This window comes from Crocodylus porosus, unplaced genomic scaffold (assembly GCF_001723895.1).
Source record: "Crocodylus porosus isolate Cpor-Errol unplaced genomic scaffold, CroPor_comp1, whole genome shotgun sequence".
Lineage (NCBI taxonomy): Eukaryota > Metazoa > Chordata > Crocodylia > Crocodylidae > Crocodylus > Crocodylus porosus.
In genome coordinates this window covers 18,071,097-18,089,017 of record NW_017728949.1, presented here as the reverse complement: position 1 = coordinate 18,089,017, position 17,921 = coordinate 18,071,097, and the positions used below count along the sequence as shown (strand labels likewise).

Sequence of the window (17,921 nt, the reverse complement as noted above, 5' to 3'; positions counted from 1 at the left end):
GTGGCTGCAGTCTAGCTGGCAGTAGCCTGGTAGGAGTTAGAGACAGAACTGACTTACCTGCAGGTTCAGAAAAGCCGGAGCTGGAGCAGTGCCTGGGACCACTGCAGTACTTTATCAGCGCATTCTCCCTGCAGTTCTGGGGATGCTCTTGTACTAACATCCAATTATTGCGATTTGTCAGCGATACAAAAACTGGAAGCAGAGCCAGACAGGAGGGGAAGAGATGGATGCAACTTGGGGGAGTGTAGGATCCAACTAAGTGCAGGGTCATCTCCACAGTGTGGAGACCAGGAGGGTCTTCTAACATCTTCTCAAAGTAGGACTTTAGGGGTAGGGAAGACCTGTGAGAGGAGAAGCTGCTTTACCGAAGGGAGTGACTGGAGAAGGACTAATTGCTGGAACCTGAGGGTTTGGATCCAGCTCTAGGACTGTAGTGGGCATTTTCTTTTTTGCTTTCATTTTTAGCTGCTCACTGTTCTTTTGAGTTTGTTTGCCCTAAAGGGTATGTTTCCTTTTCCTTTTGAGCCTTGGCACAAAAAGGTACTGTAGCAGACAGGATAACCCTAATTAAGAGACAGGGTCTTGGCCCAGGGGGTCCGGAGTTGTCTAAGGTCATACGCAAGACAGTGTCATGGCTGGGAATAGATCCCAAGTTATAGTCCCAAGGTCAAATCACCAGACCACCAGAAGAGAGATTCCTAAATGTGGCATGAAGACTAATAATGGTCTGAAGAACAACATTGTTGGTGGTCCTCAGAATGCTGGCAGACCACATAATTCTGGCTCTGCTCTTTGTTTCCAGCTATTGACAGCATTAAACACAGCTAAACACATACACAACTTACTGCTGGCCTAATATTACTGTTTCATACAGGTAATTGCTGTCATTACTGCATAGATGATATGACCATGTAGAGGAGGAGAGATGGCCCATACCATCACAGATGCAGGGGCCAATGGCTGTTGTGACAATTTATGGAAGGGAAGACCATGAAGAGGCCAAATCTATCAAGATGTCCACAATATGAAAAGCTCGGGAATCCTTTTGTCCTGCTTTTGATGAAACTCTGGAGCTCCTCAGACGGTCTTTAATCAGCAGAGCTCCACTGACTTTAACAGCACTGTGCCAAAATACACCAGCAAGGTATTGGCACTCCTGTCTACAGGACAGTTTTCTAGATGTATCTAATTTCCACTAAAGAAACAGTTTCCCTGTGTGCAGGGCGCGAGCCAGGTTGTGACTGTTGCCCCGGTGGGTTCTATCCCCTGATGTTAGTTTGCGAGAGGGATAGGTAGACTCGTAACAAGAACGGATATGAATGGGTGCACAAACGATTGCCTATGGTTCTGGAGGCAGGAGAAGCTGTGGGAAGCTGGCCAGGCCTACCCACTGAGCGGTGTGAGTGCTCTGGCTTCTCTCTGGTGAGCGGTGGAAGCTCTGGCTTCTCTCTTTCTCCCTGGGCGGAAACTCAATCCTAGCTTTTATAGGCTGGATGACAAGCCCAATTTCAAGTCCCCGATTGGTCACATTTTCCTGCCAAAATGTTTGTGGGGTTTTTCCACAGGGGACGGGGTTTCCCCAGCACATGGCCAGGGCCATGCAGCAAGCCAAATAGGGGCTTTCCAGACTGTGAGGAGAGCGCTTGATGGTATCTGTTGCTGGGCAAAGCTGGCAGAGTCCAGCTGGAGCATGACATGCCCCCTTGCCGTCAATTCTGGCGTATACTACAACACGTATACAACATTACTTTCTTTTTCAACTAATTAAACAAGATATAAAACAAACACAAACTAATGCTACACATAATTAAAAGATTAACTGGAACCTAACACCTATAAGAAACAAGCAAAGAATTATTAACATTAAACAAGCAAAGAATTATTAAAATTAAAATTCAAACATTAAACAGTGTCCAGGTGGATCCTGATCATCTGGCCAGCCAACTGTGGTGGGCCAGGTAGGTCCCCGCATCGGCCCGGATGCAGCACGTGCTCGGGCACTGTCTGGCGTGACACACCGCCGCCCTGAGTGGATCTAGGCGAGCCACTCTTAATAGCCGAAGCCTAGGGTGGCAGCTAAGGCTTCTTGGCCCTTGTCCCCTAGTCTGTGCAGTTGTTCCTTCGTCAGCCCGCTACAGTTCAAGAGGAGGCCGAACATAGCCCGTTCATGAGGGGATCGGTCAGGTGGTGGCCGGCAAACCCAGAGTGTGCCACCATGGCCTCTCAGGGCCTCACAGGTCGTGCTTCCGAGGCAGACAGATGGTGGACAATCCTCAGATTCAACGGCGATGTTGACTGCAGCTCCTCCACTCACTGACAAGGCGCTCTCCTCTCCCCTCAGTCGGAATGTGACTGTGGGGCTCCCCATCATGCAGCCGAACGTGGCAGGGGTGAGTGAAAATGCCTATTCCTTCCCTCCGGTTGCCAAGGAGAGGTATCCCAACACTTCTGCGTTGCGCGAGCCACCTGCCTGGTGGAAGATTATCTGGGCCCAAAGATCGTCTGGGGTCGTCACAGATTGGCGGCCGCGACCCCATGGGCAGTGGGCATTCAAGCCCACTGAGGATCCCATCCTCATCGCCATGCTTGGGCATGAGCCAGGTTGTGGCTGTTGCCCCAGTGGGTTCTATCCCCTGATATTAGTTTGCGAGTGGGAGAGGAGGACTCGTAACAGTTCCAGAACATTTTTATTTGATCTCTTACTTACGCACCACTGGTGTTGATGTGGCTACACAGGCGGTTACACTTGGTTCTGTCCCGGTTCGGATAAGGGACAAACGAACAAAAACAGGACGATGGATCCGAAGAACGGAAAACAAAACGATGGATCCGAGAACGAAAACTTATGTACCCCCTGGTGTTGATGTGGCTGCGCGTTCTGTCCTGGTTCAGATAAGGGACGAATGAATGAAAACAGAACGATGGATCCGGAGAATGAAAAAAACAAAAAGATGGATCCGAGATCGAGAACGGATACGAACGGGTGCACAAACGATTGCCTATGGTTCTGGAGGCAGGAGAAGCCGTGGGAAGCTGGCCAGGCCTACCCACTGAGCGGTGTGAGTGCTCTGGCTTCTCTCTGGTGAGCAGTGGAAGCTCTGGCTTCTCTCTTTCTCCCTGGGCGGAAACTCAACCCTAGCTTTTATAGGCCAGGTGACAAGCCCAATTTCAAGTCCCCGATTGGTCACATTTTCCTGCCAAAATGTTTGTGGGGTTTTTCCACAGGGGACAGGGTTTCCCCAGCACATGGCCAGGGCCATGCAGCAAGCCAAATAGGGGTTTTCCAGATTGTGAGGAGAGTGCTTGACGGCATCTGTTGCTGGGCAAAGCTGGCAGAGTCCACCTGGAGCGTGACACCCTGGAAATCATATTTTCAGTGTTTGGGGTCTGTTTTCTGCATGATACATAGTGTGGCTGTTTATATTGCATCCTTATATGAACTCAAACATTCAAATTCCATGCAAACATAGCGATCAAATGGTACCAAGTGCCATTTCTAAAATTGACTATTACATCAGTAAAAGAGTTCTAGGATTTTTCATCACTGATTTGTTGCAGCTATTTTTTCATATGGCTGGTATTAGCAGGAACATCAATCAAGAACAAACAATCTCAATTTACAATGTTTTAAAATAATTTTAATGATATTTTACTAATGAATTAGTTACCTTAATTTCTGCCTTATAAAGGACAAAGGTGGAATGAACAAAAGTGTTTTTATATTCTAATCCTTGTAAAAAATAAGAAAAAAGTAGGCTATTTTGGTTCAATCAATGACTGCAATTGGTATGGATGCAGAAGCTTTCAAATATCCTCAAATACTTGTTTGATATCTTGCCTCTTTCAAGACAGAGGGTAACATATTTATAATCACTGTTTTGGTTTGTTTAAAACCAACTAAATGTCGTGGGAGCTTAAGTCACATTTTCAAAATTGCATAGGCACTTAGGGATAGTTTTTAAAGGTATTCAAGAACTTAAAAGATACAGGTAGGCCCACAGAGGTTTTAAAACAGCCTAAATCATCATATGCATCTTTAAGTGCCTAAATACTTCCGGGTGCCTAAATAGCTTTTGGAAAGCTGCATGTATGCCATTTTAGAAAGTCAATGTCTATGTCACTTAGGCACTTAAAAAAATTGTAAACCGAAATATGAGGATTGTAGAAAAAGCAGGGGCGAAAACTGTTTGCTTTTACACTTAGTCATTCCACAAGAGCATATCTGGAGAAGCATCGGCAACTTGTTTCTCTTACCCTGCCATATCTTAAGAGGCATCTGCTAACTTGTTCTCTTACCTCGCCATATCTTAAGAGGCATCCGCTACTTGTTTCTCTCCCGCCCTGCTAACTCATAGTTAGAAAGTCCCAAGTCTCGTAACTATGTTGGCCTAAAGTACGCACGCGCTAAAGAAAGATTCCAGTACTCTGTAACAGGATATATAAGTAATGAAGAACCAGCACTAGGGGTCGGCTTTGATCTGAGTCTCATGACTCCAGGCCGACCTGCTTGCAAGCAATAAAGGCTATATCTCTGTGGCTCGTGGTGTGACTCACTTCTGGGGACCAAATTGGAACTTAGCCTCCAGGAGCTCGAACAGCCCCTTGTGCAACAGGATTACTGAAATTATCTTTCACTATTTTGCCTTTGTGCTAACCTTGTTTTTCATGCAATGGAGCAAGAACAGGATCGCAGACAACATCACACATTTCTATGAAAAGAATTTGCAAAAGAAAAAGCTATAAGGATTGTCGTATTAAAGAAAAAGCAAAGCATATTTAAAACACGATACTGCTGCAATATGTAACCAAATTTGAAAAAACCACAGTGAGGGCTCTATCTACTACCTCTTTTCTGTCTTTTGCAACTGTTTCTTCAATAAAACTGATTCAGTAAGGAACACCGTGGTTGCTTTCCATTTATTACTCAGTATAAAACCACAGAAAATTTTACTTGGTTAAAAAAACTCTCCCAAAACCTTCCAGATTAAAGGACGGATTATTAAAATGCAGTGTGTCCCCTAAAATTCAAACAAGCAAACTTTTATTTTTAAATGTGAAAAAACACTGCATTTCCTGTGTTTCCCCCTTCAGATAACTGTGAAAAACAGTTCAGGCCAACTCTGGGTGCTGGGGAAACACTTCAAACAGAAATCCCACTTAAGAGAGCTTTTAGGGATGTAGCCAAAAAGGTGATCAGAGAGGAACTTTTTTGAAGAGCTCATGTAAAAGTGTGGGATGGAGACAGCCTTTGAGATGTGACATCACCCTGGAAGAAGAGCCAGAAGAAACAACGTAGCATGAGTCTGTTTTTCATTTACAGTTGAGTCACTCAGCGAGGAGGCCTTGAGTGTAATACTGGAGACAATCCAGTTCGGAGCTGCATCCTCCACCAAAAGGCAGCTCATTTCTCTGCTGCTCCAGTTTCGCTGCAAGAACTGCAAGAGGATTTTTACCATTCACAACCCCAATTCCTCCCACTGGGGAGAAAAACATCTGAGAGAAGGGGAGACTAAACAAAAAGAAGAGATGATTCAAAGGTGCAAATAATTTGGTGTGAAAAGTCCTGGAATTATTAACACTTCAGATTACTCAGGGTAAGTGTTTTTTTAAGTACATTAGAGTTGTTATGGCTGAGTTAACGTTACTTCATGTCATTGCTTCTGTATTGGAAGTTTTCTCTCCTGTCAATTCAAGTTGCATGTTGTTGCCTTTGCAAAGTTTGGTTTGTTTTAGCCAAAACTTTTATTCTTTTTTGTTACATCAAGTAACCACACGCAGCCTGAGTGCAATGGCTCTGACTAAGTATCTGCCAGGATGCATCTTATCCCATACTTTCAATGGGATCTGAGCAACAGACACTTCCCAGCCTTATTTATTTGCAGGAGATTTGACTCATACCCGAGCAGATAAAATGTTGCAAACCAGCAACACAGAGGAAGCCAGTAGCAGAGTGAAAGTAAATTTAATCCCACTGTTGTCGGGAACCGAAAATGAAAAGCAGTCCAAAGCCATAAATGAAGTTTTATTTAGATTGCTGGCTGCTGAGTTTTTTTTGCTTTGCTGCCTTAGTTTTATACTCTACACACGATAAACATTGCAGCCACCCCATCTGAGGAGAAGCAGGACCAGAGCTACGGCAGAGCCAGTCCCCAGGAGGGGCTGAGGCAGGGTGGGGCCGAGGCAGAGTTAGTGCCTGTGGTGGGGGTGAGGAGGGGAAGGAGTTGGCTGGCAAAGTGGTATGAAGGCCACCTCCTCCCCACTATGGTCTTCCTTGCCAATCAGCAGCAAAGGGCAGAGCTGCCAAGAAATGCCTACGACATTGACTCTTCATGATTTTTAGAAGTTTTTAAGGACAGGTTACACAAACACTTGTCTGGAAAGGTTTAGACAGAGATGATCCTGCCTTGAGCAAGGCAGGGTTGACTAGATGGGCTCCTGCGGTCCCTACCAGCCCTGATATTCCTACGAATTATGATTCTAATTTGGGGGGACGGGGATGGGTGGTGATATTGGATGATGCCCACTCCTGGTAAATGTATCTAAGAAGGTGGCACAGAAGGGCTAATCAAGCTGGTGAAATGATTTGCTGTCTCTCTGTCCAGGAATCAAGACTTAGTTACGTGAATGCCTTTGATTTGGACCTTTTATCCCAGTGCCCTGCCCAACCAACTCTAAGTCAGTCTCTCCAAGGGAAAAAAACTGCTCTAATAGGAAGCCCTTTGGCTCCTTTGGAAATAGTCTCCTGTCAGGACTGTTTTTGTCTCCCACGCTAGTGTAAAAAGAAAACCAACTAATCTCTGCTCCTTATAGGGTGGATATGAAGGGCTCTATAGCCACACTGAGCTACAGAACTACCCCTGCCTCTTCCCACTCTCTCACAGCCACTCCCGAACCTGGTGTCTCAACTGCAGGCACTCAACTCTCTACTTAACAGCTTGCTGCCCTAGTGAACAGCGTGGAATTGCCTTTGATTCCCTCATTATTCATTTGAGCTAGAAAACTGCAGTTCAGATGATTTAATATTTTGTGTGTTGAGGAAAGTTCCAACACTGCTAAGAAGCAGCCAGTGTTAGCTCCCTTTTACTTTCCACTGGGCAAGTCAGAGGCATACTTCAGAGTGATACATGGCCTTCCAAATACACCCTGCTATACTGGGATGGGATTTATGTGTATGGGGCTGCAATGTCCTGTTTCTCTAGGGCAGGGGTAGGCAGTGTTTTTTGGCTGGAGTGCCGAAAAAAACAAAATTTCTACATTGGAATGTGCTGGAGTGCCGACATACCGGAGCCTGGAGCAGCTGTTTGCAGTCTCCCGGCTGCAGCCAGCCCACGGAGCCCGGTCTGCTTGCAGCAGGGCTTGCAGCCTGCCAGCTGCCTGCTGGGAGAAGCCTGGGCTCTGTGGCTGGCAGCAGCTGCTTAGAGCTCAGGCTGGTGGGGGTGTGCCAAGCAAAATGGCCTTGCATGCCATGTGCTGGGGATTGCTGACCCCTGCTCTAGGGGAAGGTTGATTGTGGAGACTATGAAAAATGTCGGATCTTTTTCCCTGCTGCCAGAACCCTCTTTTTACCTTTTTACCTGCTGCCAGAGCCCTCTGATTCTGCCATTTTAGCCATAACTGTGCTGGGCTGGAACAGTGGCATAATAAGGTCATTCTCAATGCAGTGGTGGCAGCATGAATTGTCAGTGATTGCAGGAGGTGAGATTCTGCTGCTTTTGCTCACATTGAGTGACACCATTTTCACCACAGGGGCATTAGGAATGTACAAAGTTTTGGTCCCTGATTCGATTCAGCTCAATTCAGTGGCCAAATTTCCAAGTCCAAATCGAATCAGAGACCCTTTAATCTCTCCAAATTGAACTGGAACCCTCCGAATCAATTCACAAAGCTTCAGCCATTTGTACATAGACACAGCTTTAAATGTTTTTTCTATATCCCTCAAGGTACTAGGCAGCTCATGAACACTGCGATGCTGAGGCGCATGGAGTATCCCACAGAAGCATGGGGGGGGCTCCCCAGCATGCTTGGCAGCAGACCCAGAAGTGGATCAGAAGCATGTCCAGTCCACTTCTGGTTCTTCTGAGAAGTGCAGTGGGGGGCTCCCCCTGTGAACTGTTGGTTTGGTGAGTGGTGCTTTCTGGGTCTGCGAGTGCACCTGAGGTCTCCCTGTTGCCGATCACCAAGCTGGGGAGGTGCAGGGGGGCCCCCAGCGCACTCCCCGGTGGACCTGGAAGTGGACCAGAAGTAGTTCTGGTCCACTTCCAGGTTTGCTGCTGAGCACATGGAGGGCCCTACCACACTCCTGTGGGATTTTCCATCCATCTCAGCATTGCAGTGATCACGAGCTGCGCTGGTACCTCAAGGTATGTAAATAAAAATATTTAAAGCTGTGTCTATGTCCGAATCACTGATTCTCTGAATCAGCACTGAATCTTCAGATTTAGATTTGTCTGAATCGAATCAGGGACAGTGATCTGAATCAATTAATTGAATCACTGTCCGTGATTCGAGCAGAATCTGAATCGAATAGGGCCCACTTTGTGCACCCCTAATGGGCATACTGAAAAGAGACTGAAATATCCTAGCAAAACAGTGTCAAAACTCATGGAACTATTAGAAAAGCTTATAGAAGAAATGCAACTGCATATATATATATATATATATATATATATAATGTTGTTTTTTTGGTTTTTTTGCCGTGACTAACTATAGAGCAAGCCATGCTAAACTCCCCCTCTTTTGCTCTAGTAGCACGCCCTTCCTGACCATATCCCTGGGTGAGAAATATGTTCCTGGCCAAAACTGGTTCCTTACCATATATGTGATCCAAGAATATTCCTGACCAAATTGGAGATGGGCAAACTCAGACGCATTCCAGTGGCTGTAAGGGGGGGAACTGTTTGGAAGAGCAACTCTTGATTCATTTGTGGCTCTTTTGCTATGGTGATTCATGTAAACTCTCTAAGAAGTGTACTTTTCAAAAAATTTCACATATTTTCCTTTAAAAGAAAATTCCCACTGTGGCAAGATTGCTGCTGCATTTGAATAGGCCATTCAGGAAGCTTTTGGGAGAGCACAGAGTTAAAGCTGGGCTCTTCATCTCCCATCTTACCTCCACCCCCACTTTCCCTGCCCCTCCTGATACTCTTTGGGGCTCACACCTTGAGGTCAGTTGCTCCAATATGAGTAATTGTGGTTCAAATAGCATGGAGAACATGGTCTTCTCTGTTTTGCACTCTTATATAGTCTTTTCAACCAGTTCTTTAAAATAAAATAAAAATATGCATGTAGTGAGACACAGTGAGAACAAAAAATGAATGTCTCTGGCTCTTACACAAGGAAATTATCAGGTTAAAACTCAGGGACCTGAACTTGCTGCCTCTAGTCTTAGAGGCAATACTTTCATTGAATTCCCAGTCATGTGCACTGGGTCTTCGCCATGTATGCCCGCTCCCCGACAAAAAATTCAAATCATCCTGAATGTACCTATTGCTTCTTATAATTCAAGCTTATTCATTTTGACACATGTCTATCTGAGAAGAAAAAGTGCCTTCCACAAGAGCCCGAGATACCACTAGCACATAAATAGCATTTCCATCTCATCTATTTTGAATATCACTCTATCTTTTTTTTTTACTGGTTACATGCAGATTTACCTGTCAGTATGACTTATGTTTATTTTCTTTGTTAAATGTGCTTAATGCTGTTTGGCCCCGATGGTATATTATGCCTGTTTTCTCCTGTGAATCAGAAATCAAGCTTCACCGTTTCACACATCCATCATTTTTTCCACATTTCAATCATCTGCGTTCCACATTAAGAAGCAGAGTAGCATGGGTGGAGGGTGGTTGGTAGAGCAGGTTACTATGTATGAAAGAGTCATTGAGGTCTGAGGGAGTGTCTTCATTTTTTCAACAAATACCCTTTTTTTCTCTTACTAACTGTTCTATTTAAGTCCCAGACATAAGAAGAACATAACCAGATTGTAAGACAACTCTAAGATTTTATAAACTCCCCCCTCAGATTATTATTAACTACCCACCAACTGGTACATCTCTTTTGTTGTTCTAGCTTTGATTTCCTTATATTTTCCATTAATAGTAGCAAGAAGGGCAAAGGCACCTGCTCTAAGCAGCAGTATGTGAGAAAGGAAAATGCTGTGAGGTTAAGTTAGGAGGAGAGAAAAGGAAAGCTATGGAAATAAACGATTTACTTTGGCTAAGGCTTTCTGAATGGAAGGCAGACCAGGCTCATGGAGCATAGGCAGAGTTAAAAATAAAATAAAAAGTCAGCACACAAGGTGTTATAGTTGAGAAGAGCAGTTTCAGTGGCTGTTGCTAAGTTGTGTTCTCATCCTGTTTCCTTTAGATCTGTATGAAATAGGCAGCAGTTTACATACTATGACTGAGGAGGTTTATCAGGTGTGGCTTACAGTGCTAAAAGCTACTTACTGCACCTCTCACCAGAGATTCCTACTGAGTTTAGTTAGCTGCCTAATTAAATCATTCCCATTCATACTCCATACATTTGAAGTGGCTTTGAAGTTAAAGGAGAGCATTTTTCTCTCAAAAGCACATATGTAACTGTCATTAACACTAGTGTTCAAGGGATCTACCTGGATACAATAGAGACCATAGCTCCAAATGTGAAACCCAGCCCACAACAGTCAGAAAAAGAATATTGCTTAGAAAAAATGGGTTGCAATGGAAAACTTTCTGATGTTCTAAACATTCTTTTCCTTTTGCTGAGTCCAAGACTAATTTGAAGGAAATGTTTTTGGGAATGGACATTAGCCTAGCACAATCTTCTTTTTTTAAGCATGATCGGTGCCAGAAAAAGTTAATAACAGTTTCAACTTTCTGGCCAAATATAAATTAGTATAGTTCCAAGCAACTCATTGTAGCTACAAGTAAACTGATGATTTGGTCTTATGACAAATCATATGTCTATTGAAGTAGCTACCCCTTTGGGCTGTCTGGCAGTGATGTTACTTGCCACAGTGGGACCTAGGGATAAAAATTTGTGAAAGGGCCTCAGAAGCCTAAGTCTGATCAGTTCTTTGCTACCAAATGTCAGTAGAAGTTATTGGAATTCAAGCTCCTCAGTATCAAAGACATTTTTGACAACGGAAATTGGCTAAAATGAAAAAAATATGCATCTTAAAAATAGGACTTGGGGCTCTGAGTCACGGAAGCATATCTGAAGGTCTAAATCAGTGGTTCTCAACCTTTTGGCCTCATGCACCAGATAAGTGGTGCAGGGCCAGTCCACAGGGTTGTTGCTCAGATCAGACCCCACACACCTAGCTATAGCCTTGCTGCCTGGATCTGCCTTGTGCTGTCCAGATTCTGGCTTGCCCTGCACTCAATCTGGCATGCATGGCCATAGTATCTCGCCCATGGGTCTAAACATTTGGCATCTGGGAAGTGGCAATTAATGCCGCCACTGCCCAAGTTCCCCCACTGCCCAATTTTCAGACCCGTGAGAAGCCTGGCAGGCTAGATGACATGGACCCATGGGCTGTTGGTTGAGCATCCCTGGCCTAAATGCAAACTGTGAATCAAAAAGAGGAGAGGCATTTACAAATGTGATGTCTCATGGGACTGTCATGCAAGCTTATGGTTATGTTGGATCATCAATTTCTGTTTTCAGACATCTGGCATTATTTAGTATACAGTCATGGGAATTAACTAGTTAATTAACTAGTTAAAGAGTTAAAGAAATGGCTAACTTTTATCTTTAACTAGTTAAATTTTTCAGCTGTCAACTTTTAACTTTAAGTACTTAAAAACAAAGGTTAACTTGAACTAAGCATAAAGCCTTCACCACTTGATTCTAGCAAGTATACTATGTAAACAAGGAACAGTTGAGACCCAGGTATTTCAAGCTAAATAACTTGATTAGGAAGGCTTATATAATGAGAAGCTTTTTGTGCAGTTAGAGTTCCAGCTGACAAATGTTTAATATTGACTAATGCCAGAAGTCATGATTTTTTCCCCTGGCAAATCATCTGTCCCAGTCTTCCAAATAATTTCAAAACTGGAATGTATTGAACAGCAGCTGTGCATAATTCAGGTCTCAGGAGAAAATGTTCCAGGAAATCAATAATTTAGTAGGAGACTTCTGTTGTATGTATTTAACTGCCCACTAGAGTCAACCAACAATGTTGGCTTGAAGGACAGTGGTTCACTGACTTAATGACAACCACACTACATGTTCTAGTGATGCATATCAATCAACTGAATTAAGATCTACTATGAATTGACAGTTGATTTTTGCCATTTTTTTATACAGGGAGTACTAGTTTGCAAATGAAGATGTTATTAACATTTCTTACAAACTAACTGTACCTTGAAGGGAGATTGTTCTTTAAAGTTCTGACCCTAAGAATTTAAACAGGAGGTCTTTCTGTCATACTGTCTTTATAATACTGTCTGAGCTCTTCACAATCTTCATTTTATATACTGCATTTTCATAGCACCCCTATTTCGCAGGGTAATGTAATTATCTACATTTTATAGATATGGGCAAATTGAGATACAGAGGGACTAGGTGACTAGCTGAAGGTTAGAAGAAGCCTATTGCAGAGCAGGGAATTGAATCTAGATTTTGCAAGTCCCAGACTAGTGCCCTAACAGGCGACCATCCTTTCTCCTTAGTGAAATTCAATAGGAATTAGGTGAGTAATTCCCTTACTCTCTTTTGAAGCTCCCAGTTAGAAATTGACAAGGATGCAATTGATATGCATATTTTTGCTGGATCTGAACTGAATAATCTTGAATAATGATGTATAGGAACAATTACATTGAATTGAGTGTTCATATGTCTTTCTGTGGTTGATATGAGAGCAAGAGCTTTGTCTTTGAGGTTGGCATCTTTTCAATGGATATATGTTTCATTTGGTTTGGATGAGCAATGCTGATGTAATCCATTATATGGTTTGTATCATTGTTTCACAGTGTCAAAGCCAATTTGAGTACTTTTCTGTTTTAAGATGAGTACATATGTATGGATTACAAAGTTTTAAAGGAAGAGCCAAAGTATATAGATTCTGTAACTGCCTGAGAATGTATTTCTTTATAAAGCTTTTTAGTGCAATGAGGAATCATTTTCCCCTATGCAGGTGCTAAGAAAAAATAATAAGGTGGAAATCTCCAGACCTGTGAGGCATTCTTGGTCTGTCCTCTTTCATCCAACCTAATTTTTTTAAGAGTCAGCTTTTCATCTTGAAGCTACAGACTAAACTCTATTTTCCGTAGCCATGTAAGCAGTCCCCTTCACTTGCCAGGATTTGGCTGGACATCAGCCCTTATGGGGATGGAATGGGTAAAGAGAGACCCTGACTCAGCAATGCAACTGCATTCCTTAGAGTTGCTGGAGGCTCTCTGTAGAAATAATCGGTCATGTGTAGGTGAAGCTAAATTCCACGTGAATTGGAATTGTTTTTATGAGGCAGAGAATTTTTATTTTTCTCTGCTGAAACAGAAGTGGTAGCTCCCAGAAGGGCTGACCTGGGTTACTTACCTGACATTTAACGCATCTCCTTTTAACAGATTTATATTCCCCTAACCAGCTTTTTCATCTGTAGTATGTAACCAATAGGGGGGTATCAAGCACAGAGGCACTGTGAGGGTTCACTAACATCTGGGAATTACTTGAATATAAAAACTTAGAGAAGGACTCAATATTTGGAATGGGAAACTGACATTTACTTTACTGCCACCTCCAGCACTTGACAGAACACACTAAGTTCTAGCGTATATCCTTTGAAGGAATTTGAAGCAAGGACTCCAGTAGGCGGCAGCAAAACTGAGGTTATGACGTGAATCCCGTGGCGAGACGGAGAAAGTTGTGAGTCACAGCCCTAAGAATTCCACCAAGTTCAGCCAAGGCTGGGAATTGCAGGAGGCGGGGAGGAGCGATCACAATGTATATATTCTGTATGTTAGCCTTTTTTAGTCATTGTCCCATGCAGCGACCGGTTAGAAATAAATCTTGTAGCACAAAATATTTCTGTAAAAATAGGTTGGTTGTTTACCCTCACATTTCCATTTGTGCGACAGAATAGCCAAGAAGAAATGAAAAAACTCTGTTTTCTTTGTGTGTGCTGCTTAAACTAGTTGTGTGTGTGCACACACCGTGTTAGGTCTCAAGCATAGCTGTCACAAGCCCTGAGCTGGGGCAATGTACTGTTTCTTTTTCCTGGGGCAGACTGATATTCTGGGTCCTGGTTTCCATATAAGGGAGAGGCAGTGTAAGCCAGCTTTTTCATCTGACACAGTTTAGCTCTCAAAGTGCACCAACTTCACCTACACTGTATTCTTCACCAACTGACACTATGCCCTTAAGCTCATCTCCTACTCATCACTACATGGGAGGACAAGTAGCAACTATGCCTGTGCGAGGCAGCTAGTATTAGTTTCATATTTGGATTCGGGGGACAGTGATTCGATTCAGTGATTTGAAATCACTGTCCCAAATTGATTCAGGGATTCAGCTGCTACCAAATCTCTAAATCTCTGAATCAACCAGGCCCATCCCCCCCAGCCTAGCAATGGCTGCCCTGCCCACCCCGGCTCCCGGCTCTTTGGGAAAAAAAAGCCCTGACTCAGTGGGTGCTGCCGGGTGGGAGGAAATCCCTGCTGTCCTCCACCGCCCCACGCTTCATGGGGGGGATCCCCATGAGCCCCCAGTCCCCCCCCACAGGTGCCCCACCCGGGCCAGCTCTGGCCCTTTAAGAAAAAAAAACCCTGAGAAACCCCTGGACTCACTGCTTCTGCTGGTGGGGGGTGATCCCCGCTGCCCCCCACTGCCCTGTGCTGCATGGGGGGCTTCCCCCCAAAACCCCAAGGAGGATTTGCACTGCAGGAGTGGTGTGTCCCCGGGCTTTTTTCTGTTTTTTTTTTTTTCTTAAACTGTTGGAGCTGGTCCAGGCAGGCAACCATGGGGAGGGCTGGGGGAGTTGGGGAGTCAGGGGGGCTGGCAGGGGTCCCCCATCCCTCCCTCCCCATCCCTAAAACTTACCAGCTGGGAGTCAGCTGCAACTCCCTGCTGCAGCCACTGGGGACTGCCCAAATCATTAAAGCTCTCCAAATCTTTTCTGAAGATTCAGAGAGCTTTGAATTGATTTGGACCTTTGAATTGGTCCCCTGATTCGATTCGGATTTGGAGATTCGGCCACCGAATCTCCTCTGAATCGAATCATCACCTGAAGCTTTGCACAGCCCTAGTAGCAACCCTGACTGTGTCTACATGACATGCTGATGGCACAGTAGTCTGTGACTACTGCGCGGTAGTGCGTGTGGCAGAAAGTGTGATATGATGCTATTGCACAGAAGACTCAGGCTACTGTGCAGTCAGTGTCATGAAAAAGCGGTTCGGTATAAAGAGTACTAAATTACTGAAGCAGTACTATCTTACTGCAGTGTAAATTAGTTTACTGTGACCTAATATCATTGCACGTAGAGATGGTGACACTTTAATCCACAGCTAATTAGTCTACTCGGCCATAAAGCACATGTGTAGATGCAGTCTGGCAGTAACATATGCCTTGTAGTCAATTGCTTATATCTCAGATAAGCAATACTCCCTGGTGAAAGTATTAAAGGTTTACACAACATGTTCCAAGCAGAAAAAGCCCTAGAGGAGGCCAGCAGAGGAGCAAAATTTCCCTGTTGCCAAATTACATACAGCCACAAGACGAGCAAGAGGAATCACCCACCTAATTCCTCATATAACAATCCCCGCCTCCCCCACCCTCCCGCCCCAAACTGAGTCTATAAAGCAAGGCAATATCCAATATTAAGCTGCTTCTTATGGGTGACTGACACTGTTGGTGGGGAAGGGCCACACTCAGGGAAACACAAGTGAGGAGCCTCTTGCAGTTTATGAAGGGGGCAGCTGTGCTGGCAATGCCAAGAATAGCCCCAGCAGCAAAAAAACATTTGAGGGGCATGCAGTTAGATCTAGCATCATGACTGGTCTTTATTCACAGAGCCTTTGTATGTTCAGCCAACACCCTTTGGCCCTTCTAATAAACAGCTGGTGACATATAACCGATGGGATTCTGCAGTACTGCTTTGGCTATTCAGAGGACATTGGTGTCTTCAAATAAGCCCTCCCCCTTCTTCCCACCAGCTTTTTTCCATGGGGTGAAAGCATGTGATTCTAAATATATGAGATATCAACTGCGATTTTGCCTGAGAGAAGCTGAAGGTTGCCTCAGGGCTTTAAATGCTTGATTTCTATGCATTTTAATGGCAATGAGTTTTTTCAAAGCCAGATTTGATATTAATATAACTTTCCCACACTTTTATTAAGTAGATTTTAACTTGTCATCTAATACATCTCAAAGCCTGTAAAAAGCACATGATTCAATATAAAAATGGCATTAATCTACACACGACTAGGAAACTTCCATCCTACAATGTAAGAACCTGAAGAGAATAGCATGAGACAGAAAGGCTTGTTTGCCAAGCCATTTTGAATCCATAATTGCTGATGCTTAACCAATGCACTTTAAGGATTCTTCAAAGTATTTTCAGAGGTATACTCAGATGTAGTTTCTCCTTCTGAAAATGTAAAATCCAATTATTAACTATATTATGCAAAATCTGATATGTAATCTAAAATGCAAAATCCAATTAAATACTTGGCTGGAATAGTTAGTCAGGAATGATTCTTCCTTAAGCAGAGGACTGCTGACTTGATGAGGTCCTTTCCAGCCCTACTTTCCTATGATCCTATATTACAAGTTGAGTATAGGAATAATTCTAAAATGTTTGTATTTTTAAAATAAATGGGGCCAAATTATGGGGCTACCCTCCTGCACAGGACACCCTTACTCATGTGAGTTAAAAGCAGGGGCCATGTCTACACAAAATGCTGACTGGGCAGTTATTAGTGCTCAATCATTTACTACTTGTTTTACTACTTCCCCTTCCTCCAGCCCCCACCCCCTACTTACCAGCTTGGAGTCTAGGTCCAGCTCCCTGCTACAGCCAGCAGGAACTGCCTGAATCACCAAAGCTCTCCAAATTTTTTCTGAATTGATTTGGACCTTTTAATTGGTCCCCTCATTCAATTTGGATTCGGAGACTTGGCCACCAAATTGGGCTGAATCTCCTCTGAATCGAATCAGCACCCAAAGCTTCGCACAGCCTGTTGGGCAGTCACCGTGTAAGGGTATACACCTTGACGTCCTGCTGACGTTCACCAGCCCCTCAGGGTGGCTGTGCCCCTATGGCTGGGCTGGATGAGATCTGATGTCCTTTCTTTTCCCACCTGCCATGACTTTCATGATATAAGAGATCTATAAAAGGGAGGTGGTGACTGCCTGTCTCCTGCCCAGCTCAATCACAAGGGGTGCCCCGCACCTCGGGACCCAAACCTGAGAGTGAAATAAGGACCAGCTCAGAGCCAACTTTCTAATTCCCTCTTCTCCTTTTATTATTATTATTATTTTTTATTTTTTTAAAAAGAGTCCTTGACTTCTGGCCTTCTCTTCCTCAGGGGTCTTCAAGGTCTGGTGCTCTCTTGGCTGGGGCCGCTACCTCAGACTCTTCCACGATCCGCTTTCCCCACCCAGGCCTCTTCCCTGGGACTTTCAAATCACGCTGCAGGGAGCCTGATTACTGGCAAGTGCCGCTCGAGCGGCAGGGGATTCCCTTGGATGTAATCAGTTGGGGCAGACACAGTCTTCCCAGCTCGGGATCTTGCCCACCCTGCCTCAGCTACAAAGGCTTTGGGGGGGGGCCCTGCTCCCCTTTTCCCTTGGGCAGGTGCCTCACCTTGGTCCAGACTCTCTGACCGGCCGTGGGACATCCATGGGAGGCAAAAAGAAAAGAAAAATAGAAAAAAAACGCCGTGGTGGGCAGTTTGGGCGGATCCACCACCTCATAGTTTCATAGTAGCTAGAGTCGGAA

The 17,921-nt window shown here is 44.3% G+C and overlaps 1 long non-coding RNA gene across 1 annotated transcript; it reads left to right on the top strand.

The window, feature by feature from the left end:
* The first annotated feature begins 1,541 nt into the window (after positions 1-1,541).
* LOC109323228 lies at positions 1,542-16,101 on the top strand. The gene is made up of 3 exons (XR_002104586.1): positions 1,542-1,553; positions 5,182-5,598; positions 16,091-16,101. It is a non-coding gene; the product is annotated as an uncharacterized LOC109323228 (long non-coding RNA).
* Positions 16,102-17,921: the final 1,820 nt, after the last annotated feature.